The 17221-nt window shown below is 45.9% G+C and overlaps 1 long non-coding RNA gene across 1 annotated transcript in view; it reads right to left on the bottom strand.

Moving 5' to 3' along the window:
* LOC116598215 overlaps positions 1 to 17221 on the bottom strand; it is a 127271-nt gene that overhangs the window by 30632 nt on the left and 79418 nt on the right. Inside the window, exons 5-7 of the long non-coding RNA XR_004289005.1 lie at positions 14924 to 16492; positions 12826 to 14114; positions 6063 to 6227 (exon numbers count right to left, since the gene is read on the bottom strand). This is a non-coding gene — a long non-coding RNA (uncharacterized LOC116598215). The remainder of the gene's footprint in view (positions 1 to 6062; positions 6228 to 12825; positions 14115 to 14923; positions 16493 to 17221) is intronic.

The raw sequence follows: 17221 nt of genomic DNA, 5'->3' as shown, positions 1-17221 counted from the left end.
GGGATGAGCACTGAGCATCAACTCTGTCCTCTGGCAGTCACTCACGACCTTGGAAAAGCAGTTCTGGGGAGTGGTGGTGGCAGAAGCGTGCTGATGGTTGAGTGCAGTGATGGAGGACACAGTGAACAGTCTGATCTCTCGAGAAGTTTTGCCACAAAGGAGAAAAGAAAAACGCGGAGTAGCTGAAGGGGGAAGTCACGTGCAGTGAAGACATTTTTATAAGGCCATTTAGATAAAACTGTGTTTATATGTGCTGGGAAATAGATGGTGAGCCAGAAGGGAACACTCCTGGAGTGATGCGTGAATAGGCAAAGATGGTTTCATTACAAACGTCATCAAGCCATAAACTCTGAAGCACTGAGATTTACTCGAATTCATCACTCTTTTGCTTTTCGGCTGCTTTCATACCTAGCCGGTTATCAGGGTCAAATCTGTGTGAGAGCAGCGTGTCCTTGGGAAGCACTATACAGAGTCGCCTCCCGTGTGAGTCTGATGCGGAAACCCCCTGGGTATGGGGGTTTGCAGGAGAAACATGCCAGTGCCACTTGCAGGGCTCCGGACAGGAGGAGAGGGCCGGCTGGAGGCATCCTTGAACCTGAAGACCCAGGGCATGTTTGGTTTCACTGGTCACGGCACCCTGGCGGCGGGCACAGTCCTTCAGGCCCGGTCCTCTTGCCTCCCTGGCCCGTACCCACGCATGTGCGGATTCGTCTGGAGAGACCACGGTTTGCCTCCATGGAAGGCGGGCTGCCTCCCTGTGGTCCTCTGCTGCTTAATACCCTCCACGTGTGTCCATCTTGCGATTTCAGTGTCGGATTATTTATTCGTTTACTTTACCTAAGTAGTACTTTGCTAACAATTGTTGACTCCTCTGGCTATTACCCTTCAAATCCAAAACCCTGCCAGGTAGCTTTTAGCTGGAGAAAACTGAGGGAAAATGGGGGCCTTTAAACACGAATAATTGCAAGGTTTAATTCTTTTTCTTTTTTTCTTTCCCAAGCAAACATTTTTTTCCCAGTATTATCGGCAGTATCTGTCACAAAGGTCGATTCCCAAAGGACAGAAAGGTGATATACTCTGATTGTGACATGACAGGCACCCCAGGACGGAGGCAGAGGCTTCTGAAAAGTTTAGGTTCTGAAAAGTCACCCACCGCTGACTCTTGTCCGCTGTTATTCCCCTTACTCGGTCTCCTCGTGAAGCTAATTTCCAATCGAGTAGCTTCTAAGTTCGAACCATGCTATGTTTTGTGCATTTGCAGACCTGGGGTGACACTGGAGACAACAACCCCTGTTCCTGCCGTTGGACCGTCTGCGGAAGGGAGGACACACTGTGCGCTGGAATCCGTGTTCGCCGTGTGCTCGACGCACACGTCCTGCCACGACCTGCCGAGAGGTCACTCTCCTCCTTCTGACCACGTCTAGGCGAGGGAGGCTTCATACGGTCTCCAACCTCTGCTCGGCAGGGGCCAGCGGTGTCAGCCACAGAGAGGCGTCCAGGAGGATTTGTCAAATAAATGAATCCATTAAGTAATTAATAAATCAGGTAACCTGGTCATTCATTTCTGCTTGAAAATAACTTGCCATTTAGAAGACAGAGGACAAGACATCGGGTTTTCAGTTTCACCGTAAATGAGCTCCATTGGTCACTCCACCCATCCCCAACACTTTTAACAGAATTAACCTTTTTTTTTTTTTCAGAATTAACCTTTTTATTTGCTTGTGTTTGGAGGCCTCTTTGTTTTCCTATGGCTCTCATTTTGAGTCAGGTGGCAAAGAGGTAAAATCTAGTTTAGTGTATCTATTTGTACCACAACAAGCTTTCAGCAAGGAGTATAATTTTTCTCTCCTCTCCACCAGGCTCCCCTTGAGGTAGATGTGGACTGCTGTCCCTCACTTCAAAGATTTGGTGAGGACCTGCACCTCTGCCTGGGAGGTCCCCTTCTCCCAGTCCAGTCAACAAACTCCTGGGCAGGGAGGCTGAGAGGATTCCTATGAGAAGCTGTTGTTGGAACCAGAAACTTTGATTTAATGAGAAGTTTGAGTAGGTGGCTTTCATTTCACCTACGTCTTTATATGACATTAGGTAAAATTCTTAACTTCTTGGATCTCAGTTACTTCTTTTACACAAATGTGGGTAAAGCTGATCTTGATGGACTGTTGTGAGGATTTAGTGAGGAAATATATAAACATAGCACAGGCACAGCCCCTTGGCTAGTGCTCAGCGATGACACTTCTGTCATCACCATGACTGTGGACCACCACCATCATCATCAACACCATCCTCACCATCAACCTCACCACCATCACCGTCATCATTACCATCATCATCACTATCATCATCAATAACATTATCACCATGACTGTGGACCACCACCACCATCATCACCACCATCCTCACCATCATCACTACCACCATCACCACCATCACCACCATCACCAATACCATCATCACCATCATCATCACCACCACCACCATCAATACCATCATCACCGCCATCACCACCACCATCACCACCATCATCATCACCATCATCACCAGCATCACCATCATCATCAACACCATTATCACCATCACCAACACCATCATTACCATCATCATCACCACCACCATCATCAACCCACCATCAACACCATCACCATGATCAACAACATCACCACTGTCTTCCCACCATCGGTTCATATATGGTCTACTCTGTGAAGCCTTCCTGGACTGCACACACCCCTGTATCATGGTACACACCCAGCACTCATCACACTACACTGTCTGTTCCTTTTCATGTTGGCTTTCTACAGGCTGAGCCACTTGATGGCAGTAACCTTGTTTTATCATTCATTAGATCTCTGGTGTCTAGCATCTAACACTGAATCTGTTACCAAAGACTGACTCATTAAATTGCTTTGAGAACATACAGGAATAAAATCAACTTTTGTTAAGGCATAAAGTTAGCATTCACCATGTATATCAAAAAGTAACAAGAAATCGACAGACCTAAGTCTAGGAGACTGAATGTAAGTATAATGCTAGTAAATATGGAGATTATTGGTAGGATTATATTGTTGGTAAGCTCTACACGCAATCTAGTAAATTGGGACTGTTTTAGACATCAGTATACGGGGTTGTCTGGGTGGGTCAGTCAGTTAAGCATCTGTGTTCAACTCAGGTCATAACCCCAGGGTCCTGGGAACAAGCCCTCACTTGGCTCCCTGCTCAGTGGGGAGTCTGTTTCTCCTTCTCCTTCTGCCCCTCCCCTCACTGTGCTCTCACACATGCTCTCTCTCTCTCAAATAAATAAAATCTTTTAAAAAATCAATATACAAAGTAAATTCATGCTCATTTATAGTACTAGGAGTATTGTTTTATTATTTGAAACATTTGCAAATAAGTTAGCTGTGTTTTGTTTTTTTGACGTATTGTTGGATATATCTTCATTTTTTTTAAGATGACTTTTTGATCAAGCACACGATCCCTGATCAAAATATTGTCTGTCTAGAGAGACTGCAAGTGCTTTAAACTTAGTTTGCTTTATTATAAGGTTTTAAAGCATTAATTTCTTTTGAGACAAACAAAGTCTGCCTGATTTCCTTTATGTTCGGTAGTGGTCAGCTCTGCAAACTAGGGGACAAGCAGAGATCCGTGAGAGATGCCATTCTGGTTTCTGTTTCCTGTGACCCTCCATTCCCAGTCACAACAACCTCTTCAGTGCCTTCTGAGCCCTGAAAAGCTAAAAGCTGCTACTGGAAGGTGAAGGCAAGAATGAGTGACTGCGGAGTGTGTGGGGGGGGGGCAGTCTCTCAGCTACTATCTCAGTAATTTTTGTTGCTTTTGTGGGAATTATAAAGATCCTGAAATTTGGAAATAACGAGGTGGTTAGAAGGTTTGACATTCTTTTTCCTGCATTCATTACAGAAACCCAAATTTCTGGGATGCCTGGACCCCAGTTTGTTTGGATGGCATTTCAAAATTAAACAGAGGTCCTCTTGGGCTTTGGGGGCCCTGGTACAAGTGAATTGGGAGGCCAGAGCTGATGGAAAGAGATGGGCATTGGAGCTGAGTAGACCTGCAGGTTTCCCCTCAGTTCTGCCGTTGCTAGCGTATTCATTTTTCTAACCCTTTACTCCTGGTCTCGTATCGGGTAATTATAATAGCTACTTGAAGAATAAACAGAAAAATCTCCATTAAGCATCTAGCGTAACTCCTGGCCCACTGTCAATTTCAGTGTAAAAGGAAGAGGCCGGGTCGGGGGCAAGAACGATTGAAGGGGACTCTAGACCGGAAGAGACGTGGAGGACACGCAACCAACTCCATATGGAGCGTTTTGGGGTCCTCATTCGAACGCCAGCAAACTATATTGGAAAGTTTAAATGCTGAGTGGATGCTTTACGATACTAAGGAATTATTAATTTTTAGGTGTAATCATGATATTGTTGCATTTAAAAAATTCGCGTTCCTGGCTTTTAGAAAATATACCAATATATTTGTGAATGATACAAAAAAGTCACTTCTAAACATTTTCTTGATAAAAAAGGTATAAGATATACAGTGCTTTTTTAAAAATTCCAGCCTGTATACATAGATACAAATAAAATTTGACAAGGAAATAAGATATTACCATACATGTGAACTGGGATAAATTAAATGTCAGGGAAGGTGCAGGCATATCTGTCCGTTTCTATTCTTGTGGCTTTACTAAGCCAGCAGAGTAACCCTGGGCCATGACATTCCACTAAAGGAATTTTTAACATTTTCTGTACCTCATCAGTACTTCTTTTCTGATGTCATAAAATAAATGCAAGCAACTCTTAGATATCTTAAGTAATTCACATTTAAAATAAAATTACTACTATTCTTCTTTCACTCCTCTAGATTCCTGTAAGACCGGGCTGAGATTGCAAAGTGAGCTGTCCACAAAATTTCTCAAAACTACTCATCTGGGCACCTGAAAGGATGCTCAGCATCACTCACCGTCGGGGAAATGCAAATCAAAACCACAGTGAGGGATCACCTCACCCCCGCCAGAACGGCTAAAATAAAAAACGCAAGGAACAGCCAGTGTTGGTGAGGATGTGGAGAGAAAGGCACCTTCGTGGAAAGGCACAGTGGGGCACCCACTGTGGAAAACAGTGTGGAGGTTCCTCAAAAAAGTTAAAAACAAGGTTACTCTACAATCCAGAAATTGCACTACTGGGTATTTACCCCGAAAATATAAAAACAGCAATTCAAAGGGATACACGCGCCCCTATGTTTACAGCAGCGTTATTTACAATGGCTGAAGTTTGGAAGCAGCCAAATGTCCATAGAGAGATGGAAGGATAAAGGACACGTCTCTCTCTCTCTCTCTCTCTCACACACACACACAGGAATATTATTCAGCCATAAACAAGAATGAAATCTTGCCATTTGCAAGGTGGATGGAGCTAGGTAATGTTATGCCAAGCGAAATAAGCCAGAGAAAGCCAAATAGCATATGATTTCACCCATATGTGGAATTTAGGAAACAAAAATGAGCAAAGGGAAAAAGAGACAAAGAGAGACAAATCACGAAACAGACTCTTAACTACAGAGAACAGACTGATGGTGACTAGCGGGGAGGTGGTTGGGGAGGGGTGAAGCCGGTGATGGGGAGGAAGGAGGGCACCTGTCGTGATGAGCACCGCGTGACAGGTCCAGAATCACTACCTTCTACACCCGAAACAGATAAAACCCTGTCTGTAAACTATATTGGAATGAAGATAAAACAGATATTTTTAAAAAGATGACTTGTCTGAGAAATCATGATCTTACTGATACTACGTAACCACAGAAGAAAAAAATTGCACGTTGACTTTGACAGAAGTCTGAAGAGTCTCGGTTACCAGACTGGGGATTCTGTGCGAAAAGAGATTCATGACTCTCCTTGACCAACTATAAGAGCATGTCACACACTTGGGGGGGGGATGTCCAGCAGGAGAGGAGAGGGAAAGCATGCAAACTCATCTCACGATGCTGTCTCCCTCAAATTTCGTGGTAACAGACACGGGAGTGAACCCTGCCCGCCCTCCGGTCCTAACCGATGACCTCACCCCATACTTCAGCGAGAAATGGGAGGTTAAGGGACTTTCTTCTTTCCACGTCCTGCACTGGTGTCTGCAAATTTATCCTCTTCAGCATCTGCTTCTCCTCTTTTGCTCCAGCTTCAGAACAAGGAGGTCCCTTCTCTTCGATCTTGTTCTAGCTTTTTTGTTCACCTGCGTTAAAAAGTGTTTCTTTAATTGTGGCAAAATAACATAAAACTTCCCAACTTCAGTATTTTATTTTTTTTTAAAGATTTATTCATTTATTTGACAGAGAGAGATCACAAGTAGGCAGAGAGGCAGGCAGAGAGAGAGGAGGAAGCAGGCTCCCCGCTGAGCAGAGAGCCTGATGTGGGGCTCCATCCCAGGACCCTGAGATCATGACCTGAGCTGAAGGCAGAGGCTCAACGCACTGAGCCACCCAGGTGCCCCCCATCTTCAACGTTTTAAACGATACAGCTCAGTTGTGTTGAGTATAGTCACATTATTGCGCACTCCGTTTCCAGAACCCTTTTCATCTTGCAAAACTGAAACTCTATACTCATGAAAGGGTAACTCCCCACCTCCTCAAAGAACGGCCACACTTAACTTTCCTGATCTCTTACCTCTTCTTCCCCCACGACAACCAGGATTCCCTCGTTTACTCTCCCATTCCCTGCATCTACGAGCAGACTCTGTTTCTCCGCAGCATTGCCCTCTGCGCCCCCGCCCCCGCCACCCCCCAACGATGCCCTCCTGGCTCTGCTCCTGTGGGCTGAGCATTCCTGCTGGTTTCCATTGCTAGATGTCGCTACGTGTTCCGCCGCTCAACACTGTACATGCTGCTACTTTCCGGGTTCCGCCTGCCCTTGGCTTTGATCTCACTCTGCAGGAGTTCCACCTCCCGCAATCTCAGTCACCCACTCCCATGGCTTCAATCTGAAGTTTCCCAGGCCTGTATACATCTCCAGCCCAGGCTTCTTGCCTCAGCTTTAAGGTCAGCAAGATCTATTTAGGGACTGCGCTGTGCCCTGTACTGGACAGACACTCTGATGGCACTAAGGTCTCAGAGATAGATGGTCAAGAGACGCAGACAAGCCAGCTTGCGGCAAAAGAGACCCTGTATCTTATAACGCTGCCTTACTTTCCACTCCCAATCATATTCTAAAGCCATTTGCTCTTCTCCCGGTTTCTAGGATTCCACAGTATCTTTCCAAAACCGTATTCACAACTGTTCAGCAGCCAGAGCTGGTTCCTAGGCACCCTTCTCCGCCCCAGGGACACCGTCTCCCCTCACCCAGTCTAGGGGGGCTTTAACCACAGCTCAGGGGTTGATTTTATCTACAGCTCTGACTTCTCCCTGGAACTCCAGACGCGGACTCGCTTTGCCAACCTGTCACCTCCACTTGGTTGCAAGAGTTACCTCGGATTGCACGCGGCCCTCCAGAAATTCCCCCTCTCTCCTCTCAGATCTGCTCCTCCTTCGGCAATCACTGCCGCCGTCCACTCGCTGCACGTGCCACGCATTCAGCGGTCTTCTTTGATGCCACTTTGTCTCCCGTTCCCCCTATTTAACCCATCACCCAGGGCTTCTCCCCTCCACACACAAACATGCCCCAATTCCGTCTGCTTCTTTTCGTCTCCACCAGCATCACCTTCGTCCCCCTGAGTCTCTCCCGCAAGGACAACGGTCATCGCTTTCTGACTTCACCTGGCTTTGTGCCTGTCCAGCCTCCACAAAGCAGCCAGGGATCACCTAAAAATGTACACCTGGACAGATCACTCACCTGCCTAAAACCAGGCAATGACTTATATATGTGACTTCCAATAGTCTTCAAAATGAAATTCAAACACATTTTCCTATGTCTGGGTCACACGGCCTTTGAACGCACGTTGGGTTGACCTGGGCAACCCCGGCTCCTCCCTCCCCTCCTCGCCGCTATTCTCTGGGCACAGCGGCCTACTTCCCATTTCTTGAGCTGGCCAAGTTTTTCTGTGCTCAGGATTCTGTCCCCTCTGTATCCTGTGCTGGGAAGGGCCTGCCCCGGGGTACAGAGCCACCTTTTTCCTCCTCATTCCGATTGTGCTCAGAGAGGTCTTTGTAGCCATGCAATTTAAAATAGCCATTGGCTGCTCTCTCTCACATCAGCCTGTTTTCATATCTGCACAGTGCATGACGCTAGCTTTCGTGTTTCTTGTTTACCCGTTCACTTCTCTGATTATGGTCTGTATGTCTCTGCTAGAATGCTCTGTGGGAGCAGGCATCTTGTCTCTTTGGTTCGTTGCTGTATTCTTAAAGCTTAGGACAGTATCTGGCACTTAAAAGATGCTTTAGAAACATCTGAATAAATGAATAAAATGTCTCTAGGGCCCCAATTGGCTAATTCAGTCTCTAAACTGCCAGAGTGAAATCTCTAAAATATTTATCTCACCAAGCCACCCCTCCTTCCTTGAAACACTCCAGAGGCCATACTTTGCCAAGAGAATAGAATCCAAATTGCTTAGCACAGCCCCCAAGCCCCTCCGTGATCCGGTCTCTGCGTGTCTCTGCTGTTTCCTTTTCCACTGGGTCTCCCTAACGACCTGCAAGATGCCGAACGACCGGCATGTCCAAGGCAAACATGCTGCTTCATGCCCCTGCATCTATGCTCCGTGTCTTTGCCGTATTTGGGCCGCCCTTTCTGCCCGTGACTCTTCCTACTCCAATCCCCTTATTCACTCAGTTTTTAAGATGCAGCTCCAGTCAGAGCGCTGCTCGGATCCCCCGGCATCCTAAACTCCAGCCTTTTCTCCATGAATTATACTTGCCTCCATGACCGCTGCTGTTAACGCTGCGCTACTCCTATCGGTGCTCACGTCTCTCTCCTCACTTGAACTATCCCCTCCACGAGGGCAGGCACAGTGTTATAAATCACATCATAGCGTGGTCTATACCGTGTCATTCCCAGACGTGACTGGTGGTTGGCGCTCACACAAGTGTTGGCTGACTGACTCACCGAATAGCATAGATCAACTCATTTTATCATAAAAATGCAAGGAACTTGAGCATGCGCGACATCATTTGCATAGGGGTTGACAGATGCTGCTCATTAGACTGTGTTTACTGTGGCTTGGGCCCCACTGCACAACTCAGATTAACGTAGATGAATGTTTTCAAACGCTTAAGAAAAATGCGCTCGGGGAGAACATAGTCAATTTATCACCTAAAACCAGTTCTTAGATCTTCACAGGGGAAATGAATAGGCCTGACAAGAATCTGAAATACTTAAGGAAAAGTTGATTAAAGAAGACTTCATGAATGATTAATTATAAAATTTAATATCCATGGGAAAGAGTTTTACTGGCATTTAAATAAACGCCAACAAAACAAGTTGCAATGAAGCATTTGCTACAGCATTTAAAACATCATCCAGGTATTCCTTCCGAATCACAATGACACAAATGTAGCAAGTGCTGCTCTGCAATAAATGTTCATGTTGGTTGAGTCACTGATTGAAGCTCTGCAGTTTCCATGCTTTTGTTTTCATCATGATAACCGCACCTGCTAGGTGCCTCCTTTCCCTGGGCTCCCTGTCCTTCAGTCTACTGTTTTCTGGTTTTGGTGGTTACATCTGCTTTTGCTGACACCTTTTCATAAAGTCTATAGTGACCTTCGGGTGAACATATCCAATGGCCCCAGCTTACTTGAGTCTTTGGAGCACGTAATTCATCAATTCGGCGAAGAGGTATTTATCACCCAGTCTGTGTTAGCATTAGACAATGTTTTAGTGAAAAAAGAAAAGCAAAAACTAAGCCAAACCAGAAAACAACAATAACAAAAGGCCAGATTTGTTTCCTGACTTCCAGTAGGAAGACAGACATTAAATCAACATCGAGTTACACTGTGACGAGAGCTATCAAAGAGAAGCACATGATGGCCTGAGGAACATGGAATCCGGTTTAAACTGGGAAATCAAGGCAGCCTCCCTGAGGAGGAGACCTTCAGGGGGAGAAGGGAGAAGAAAATCCAAAGGGAGAGAGAAAAATGATGGTTCGGAAGGTATGTCTGATCGGACAACACTCGAAGACCGCGGGTCCTGTTTGGCAGGTCACTGACCCCAGGCAGCAGAGGGAGAGAACCATCCGATACCACAAAGACACCAAACCCTCATGGTGATAGACACGAACCAAAGAGACAGCATTTGCGGAGCCGCATTTAATGGAAGAGAAGAGAGAGACTAGCTTGCGACACTGCCTTCATTTTGGGGCGGCTCGGACAAAAAGAAGAGAGAACCAAACTCCGTGAGCATACAGATGAGGATGGTAAACGTCATAGTGCAGATGCTGCAGCAGAAGAAAGAGAAAGAAGTTGGCTCCCTGTCAAGGCATCGATTCTGCTACGTTCCATCCAGCACGTCAGAGAGTACGTGGGAAGCTGGTTTTCTCTCTGACGGAGAGCAGACGTTCCCTTCATCCTTGATGGTCTATAAACTCAGGGCACATCCACGCCCTCAGGAATGGGAAGATGAAATCATCGGCTGGGATGATTTATGGGTCTAGGATGGTGAACACTAAGCATAAAAGAGAAACTGATAGTTTTCACAGAAATGAAACTTTCTTTGTGTGGTTAGCACATGTGACTAAAACAAGAACTGCCGAGCGTGCTCCTCACCCTGTTTGGGTTTTTCTGGATCTGAGGCACTTTCATTCCTTCTACAGAAACAGGGAGAAGGTCTTTTTCTTTCTCCCTCTTTAAAGATGAAAAAAAAAATTTTTTTTTTAAGATAGTAGTTCTGAACCTTGTCGCCACATCAAAATGACCTGGGGGCCCCCTGCAAACTCTAGGTGCCTTGGGACCACTGCAGAGACTCCTTCCTCAGTGGGGCTGGGTTGGGTTTATGAATCAGTAGTTTCAAAGTCTTTCCAAGTGATTCCGATGTGTTGCTAAGTTTGAGAACCACTTTAGTAACTCACTTCTGGTCTCCTTTTACCTTTTATATATTTATTTTAGAGAGAGGGAGACAGAGATAGACAGAGAGAGAAAGAGAACATGGAGGGGAGACAGGGAGGGCAAGAGAGAGAGAGAGAGAACCTCAAGCAGACTCCCCACAGAGCATGGAGCCCCATGTGGGACTCGATCCCAGGACCCTCAGATCATGACTTGAGCTAAAATCAAGAGTTGGCCACTTAACTGACTGAGCCACCCAGGCGTTCCTCCTTTTCCCTTTTAAAATAATCCCTTTTTACTGAGGGTTGCTGGGGGGAGGGGGTTTGGGAGAAGGGGGTGGGATTATGGACATTGGGGAGGGTATGTGCTTTGGTGAGTGCTGTGAAGTGTGTAAACCTGGTGATTCACAGACCTGTACCCCTGGGGATAGAGTATTATGCCTCCATCAGAAAGGATGAATACCCAACTTTTGTAGCAACATGGACGGAACTGGAAGAGATTATGCTGAGTGAAATAAGTCAAGCAGAGAGAGTCAATTATCATATGGTTTCACTTATTTGTGGAGCATAACAAATAGCATGGAGGACATGGGGACTTAGAGTGGAGAAGGGAGTTGGGGGAAATTGGAAGGGGAGGTGAACCATGAGAGACTATGGACTCTGAAAAACAATCTGAGGGTTTTGAAGGGACGGGGGGTGGGAGGTTGGGGTACAAGGTGGTGGGTATTATAGAGGGCACGGATTGCATGGAGCACGGGGTGTGGTGCAAAAATAATGAATACTGTTATGCTGGAAATAAAAAAAAAAATGGAAAAAAAAAATAATAATCCCTTTTTGGGTGCCTGGGGGGTGGGGCTCAGTCGGTTATGCATCTGCCTTCAGCTCAGGTCATGATCTCAGGGTCCCGGGATGGAGCCCCGCTTCGGTCTCCCAGCTTGGTGCGGAGTCTGCTTCTCCCTCTCCTTCTACTGCTCCCCCTGCTCGTGCTCCCTCTTCCTCTCTGTCAGATAAATAAATAAATAATTTTTTAAAATAAAATAATCCCTTTTCTGAAAATTAAATGAATAATGAAAAAATAATTCTGATGACCCTATTTCTTAAAATAAAAAGAAGGCACATCCACTCGAACATCTGTGACCTTCTTGTGTTGCCCTCATCCGTCAGCACTGTCGGTGGTGGGGAGCGGCTGGACCGCAGGCCCCGAAAGGCAGTCTGGCTTGGGCTGAAGGACTCAGTGGGGTTTCCCAGATACTGTCACTCGCCACCACTTCCACATGACTCCACGTGTCTACAACACAGTCCCGGATCTAAGTCTTCTCTCCTTTCGACAGACCACAAGTTCCGACGAGGCCGTCTGAAAATAGGACCCCTGGAATCATCCACGCCTCCCCCAGCAGCCACGACAGCTCCGTTTCCTCTAGCAGATGCCAGTAAAGACACACAAACTTCCTCTGAAACCCTTGGGGCCAGAAGTGGTTTGGAATTCAGATAGTCTCAGACTTCGGAGAGGTACGTTCTATATTCCATAATTTGGGGGCCCTCCCTTGGTGAGCTTGGAGGAACACCCTGTAAACAAGTATTTTCATGTTTGCGCAGGAAACACCTGACCCCTCCCGGGAGGGGGGCTCAGAAAGACCACAAGACGCCTCCCATCTGTGCAGATCGGGCTTCGCCACCAGAGGACATCGCTAGAAACTTTATGAATAAAGCCTTTCTGAGTTCGGAGCTCTGCAGGTTCGAAGCTGCAGAAAGAGGAATGGAAGAGGGGGTTGGGGAGTGGCAGGGAAGCAGCGATATTTAAAACTTGGGCACAACTGATCTTGCCCTGACTAGTTCTTGTCATCGCTCATAGCAGAGACAGACTCACATGAAGGTACATGGATTTCCACTGCCGGTTGCGTTCTGAGTGTTGACACTTTCCATTTGGTCAGCAATGGAAACCCCAGAGAACCCTAGAGTTTTGGGGGTGGGAAGAGAGTAAGGCTAAAATAGATCAAACAAGAAGACGGTTAGATGTTACCACGGAACCCTGGTGACTCAAGCCCAGAACGTAACTAGCTGACTGAAACCTTGGGGTGGGGGCTCTCTTTTGCCTGTGGTCATCCTAGTAACTGTCCCTTCTTTGCCACCAGGTACCTTACCCCCTCAGATGGTAAATCATATCATTTTCATAGTGGTACCAGGCACATTTCTGTTGTATTTACCTTCTTCCTGTCTGTCAGGACAGCAGGCCCAGGGTTCCCGGGCAAAGGGGAGCAGGTTGTAGAGGCCGAGCTCTTATACACGCCCCATGTGTGGTCTCTGCTCTTGTAAGGTGGCAAGGCCCTAGGGAATTCTGAGTTATGTGTATTTATTTCCTATTTTATTGGCTCCTTTTTGAGAGATTTTCTCTGCGAGTACTCCTCAGAACATGTGGTTTCGTTGGTGGGTGGTTTAAAAAAAAATCGTATTGTTTTCTTAACAGCTGATAGTAGAATTCCTTTTGGGAATAAATGGTCTTCAATAAAGAAAGCTCCTCGGAGCGCTGGAGTATGAAAAAAATAGGTGTACAGCAAGATTCAGAAGTCTGGGCAGAACAAATGGAGAGCAGGATCACTTTGTGTTTAAAAAACAGCTGGTGGTAGTGGGAAGGAGGGAACAGAAAGTAAAGAGAATGTCTGAGCAACATGGAAATCAGCCAAAAGACTCATAGAGCAGGGGGACTATGACTCAATTCTAACGGCCTATGGGTCAGCAAGGCAACCCCATCTATTTCTTAATTTCTCTGAACTTTCTGCAAACTCTGCTACACGAAGCCTTTTGTGTGAAAATTTGTAGTTTGTGTGTAAAACTAAGGAAGGTACCTCAAGAACCCAAGTGGCAAAAAAGAAAAAGCTGCCAGAAGCAAAGAGAACAAAAGGGCAGCAGGATGAAGAGGTGGTCATGAGAAACAGCCCCCGCGACACACAGCAATTGTGGAGAGGGCACGCAGCTCCCAAGGCTGAAGTGTGTGGAGACCACAAGCAGTCTTGCCTAGATTTCAGGAGTCAGGATGGCCAGGATGTCATCTAGTTTAAACAGCAAATGCTGGACAAAGGTCGCGGAGGACATCAAACAATGACCTACGCTACACTGGCTTCATACAACGCGACAGTCCCGTGCATGATGGAGAGCGTCCTGGAGAGGAAATTAGTTCTGAGTTTTAATTCTTTGTTTTTATTTTCCAACTTTCATTAGCTTTTTTTCCTCTAGAATCTAGGTACAATGAACCCTAGCAGGATAGTCTTCAATACAATTTTACTTTCCCACTTTGGGTTCTTTTTAAAAATTTTATTTATTTTTATTTTTCTCCACTTTGGGTTCTTTGGACGACTTCAGTATTTGTAGATGTGAGAATGTATGTTTCCCATATAAGTGGAAAACTAAAATTTGAGGTCATACCTACGTATGCACTCTAGATGGAAGTAGCCACATAAAATTTGATATGCAACACATGGAACTTCAGTAGTGCAGATTTTGGCCATCTGATAACAAGCTTATCTATAAACAAAGATAATCTTTGCTTCTCTGTCCAAACTTACGAAGTGTTGCCGCCATAGAACTTTTTACCATGTCCTTAAAAAACAGATGATTCATCCTTTCAGACAATGTGAAAAAAAATAACAAAAACCAACAAAAAAATTTCCACCCCACAAAGAAATATTAATCCAGAATTATCAAATTTTGAAGTCTCATCGGATGAACAACAGGAATAGATTATGGACAACTCTTATTTTTTTCCCTCAGTTGCACTATAGCGATTCATAGCGTTGGCCAAAAGAAGATACAGTTTTCTCATTAAAATTTGTTCTCATGGGTCTCAAAATTCTGTGACAGATTTTTGATGAAGTTGTTTCCATCAAAAAGTACTGATTTTAAAAACTAATAAGTTGAAACTGCCACATACACACACACCCCCCAAATGGTCCACAAAACATTTTCCTTACCTTCCGATGGTTTTACGAGGCACTATCATGAACCACTCTTTTATTATTAAACTTAAATGGCCAGTTCTGGGACGTTCTTCTACCACTGATTACGACTGTGGTGGTGGTATCAGGGACAATATCCATTTGGCTGTCTGAGCTTACAGACTTGGTGACCCTGCCAGCTCCAGCTGCCTTCTTGTCCACTGCTTCGATGACGCCCACAGCAGCCATCTGTGTTATGTCACGAAGAGCAAAATGAGGCAGAGGATAGTCAGAGAGGCTCTCAACATGCATGGGCTTGCCAGGAACCCTATCAACAACGGCAGCAACGCCAGATTTCAAGAACTCGTGGCCATCTTCCAGCTCCTTCCCAGAATGACAATTCATCTTCTCTTCCAGCTCAACAAACCCGTGAGCAACAGGAGCTTAGAGGACAATCCAGCAAGGTGCACAGCCAGCATTGATTTGGCCTTGATGGTTCGAGATGATCACTTGAGCTGTAAAGCCCGCTGCTTCCAATGGTGGGTCGTTTTTGCCGTCACCAGCTGCAGTGCCACGACAAATCTGGGACAGACATGTTCTTGACATTAAGGCCCCCCCTTGTCTCCAGGAAGGGCTTCATTCAATGAGCATTTCAACAGAGTTTACTTTAGCTGTGCTGTTGACTAGAACAGCGGGACCATTAAGGTGCCGTCTGGGAGCACCCGTCTCTGCAGGGACAGTACCAATACCATGACTTTGCAGATGTCCCAGGGGAGCAGATGCCAGGGCTTGTCCACTGGTGGCAGGTTGCAGTCTAGAACTTCCGGAAGCGTGGCTCCACTGGCATTGCCGTCTTTACAGATGACTGGCCAGCCCTCGAATCGGAGCATGTTTGCACTTGCCCCCAGCATGTGGTCTCCATTCCACACAGAGTCTGGACACAAATGGACACAAATGCTACTGTGTTGGGTTTGTAGCCAAGTCCTTAATGCAGGTGCTGACTTCTTCCTGATTTCCTTGTCCCTCTTTAGGCTGGAGCGTGGCTCTGTGGAATCCACTCCGTGACCACCAACGATGAGTCGTCTGACAGCCAGTGTGTAGGCCAGAAGGGCACGCTCCCAGATCTGCCCACTCTCGGAGATGTCTGTTTCAGAGTCAGCAACGCCAGCAGCAACGATCAAGAAATCCGGTCGGTGGAAGGTGCGTCTGTGAAGTCTGTGTCCCGGGGCACCCGTGATGGTCGCGTACCACTTGCTGGTCTGGAATTTCTACGGGGGTGTATCAATGGTGATACCATCTTCCATTCCACTTTCGGGGTGAGACCCAGACATACTTCAAGGAGCCCTTCCCACCTCAGCAGCTTCCTGCTCCAATTTTCCTGTGGTTTTTTTTTGTTGATCCCACCACTTTGGAGATCGAGTGCTGGTAGGCCTGTCCCAGTCTACGTGTCTAGAGACAATGATATTAACACGAATCTTTTCCTTTTCCCTTTTGGCTTAGATTTAGGGATGGTTTTCATATCTGTGTTCTGGTGGCAAATCCATTGTGAAACAATAGGTTTGACTCTGGGAAGACACTCATTGCTCTGAGCTGTAGGTTTCTCATCTGTCAGGAGAGAGAAGAAATGCATTGTTGGTTCTGTTCCCCGTAAAATGGCTCGGACGGTAAATGGGGCGCCCTGGGAAGGAGTGCGGAGCTAGTAATCAGATACCTGTGCGAGAGGTACCTCGGTGGGCACCCTGCCTCTGCCACTCACCGGCCGCGTGCTGTTCAGTTAGCTACGTACATCCCCAAGTCTCAGTTTCTGCCTCGATGCACTCGTCTTCCCAACTATGCCTCAGGTGACTTTGAGGGGGTTAAATAGTTTAATCTAGTAGAGATGGTTGATAAATATTAGATCTGCCTCTTTCAGATTTAAATTATATTTTTTGGCTTAATTTCCTTCTCCATAACCTTGCAAGAAAGAAATTTCTAGTTCTGTTTTAGAGAGCAGTTCAGTTTCATGCCAACTCACTGCTGTGGAGCAGAAAAATAAATAACGTGACGTACATTAATTTAAGTTGGTATTTCATCAGTTATTTGGAATTTAACAGTGATATTCCATTCTATATACTGCTATCATTACTGACTTTAATGTACTCAGTATTAACCAAGAAAGCTCTATTTAGAGAACGGTACCCAGAGAGAGGACAGACCATTTCATTATTATACAATTTCTACATCTAATATAGTAATGTTTCCTCAACATCATATAATATAGATAATGTTTCCTCAACATCAATTCTAAATCCCAGGTCAGTTTATTTTAATAACCCTGGAAAATATAGTAGTAGT

Source organism: Mustela erminea, chromosome 9, assembly GCF_009829155.1.
Source record: "Mustela erminea isolate mMusErm1 chromosome 9, mMusErm1.Pri, whole genome shotgun sequence".
NCBI classification, from domain to species: Eukaryota; Metazoa; Chordata; class Mammalia; order Carnivora; family Mustelidae; genus Mustela; species Mustela erminea.
The sequence above is the reverse complement of the archived record's forward strand: the minus strand, read 5'-3'. Positions and strand labels throughout refer to the sequence as shown.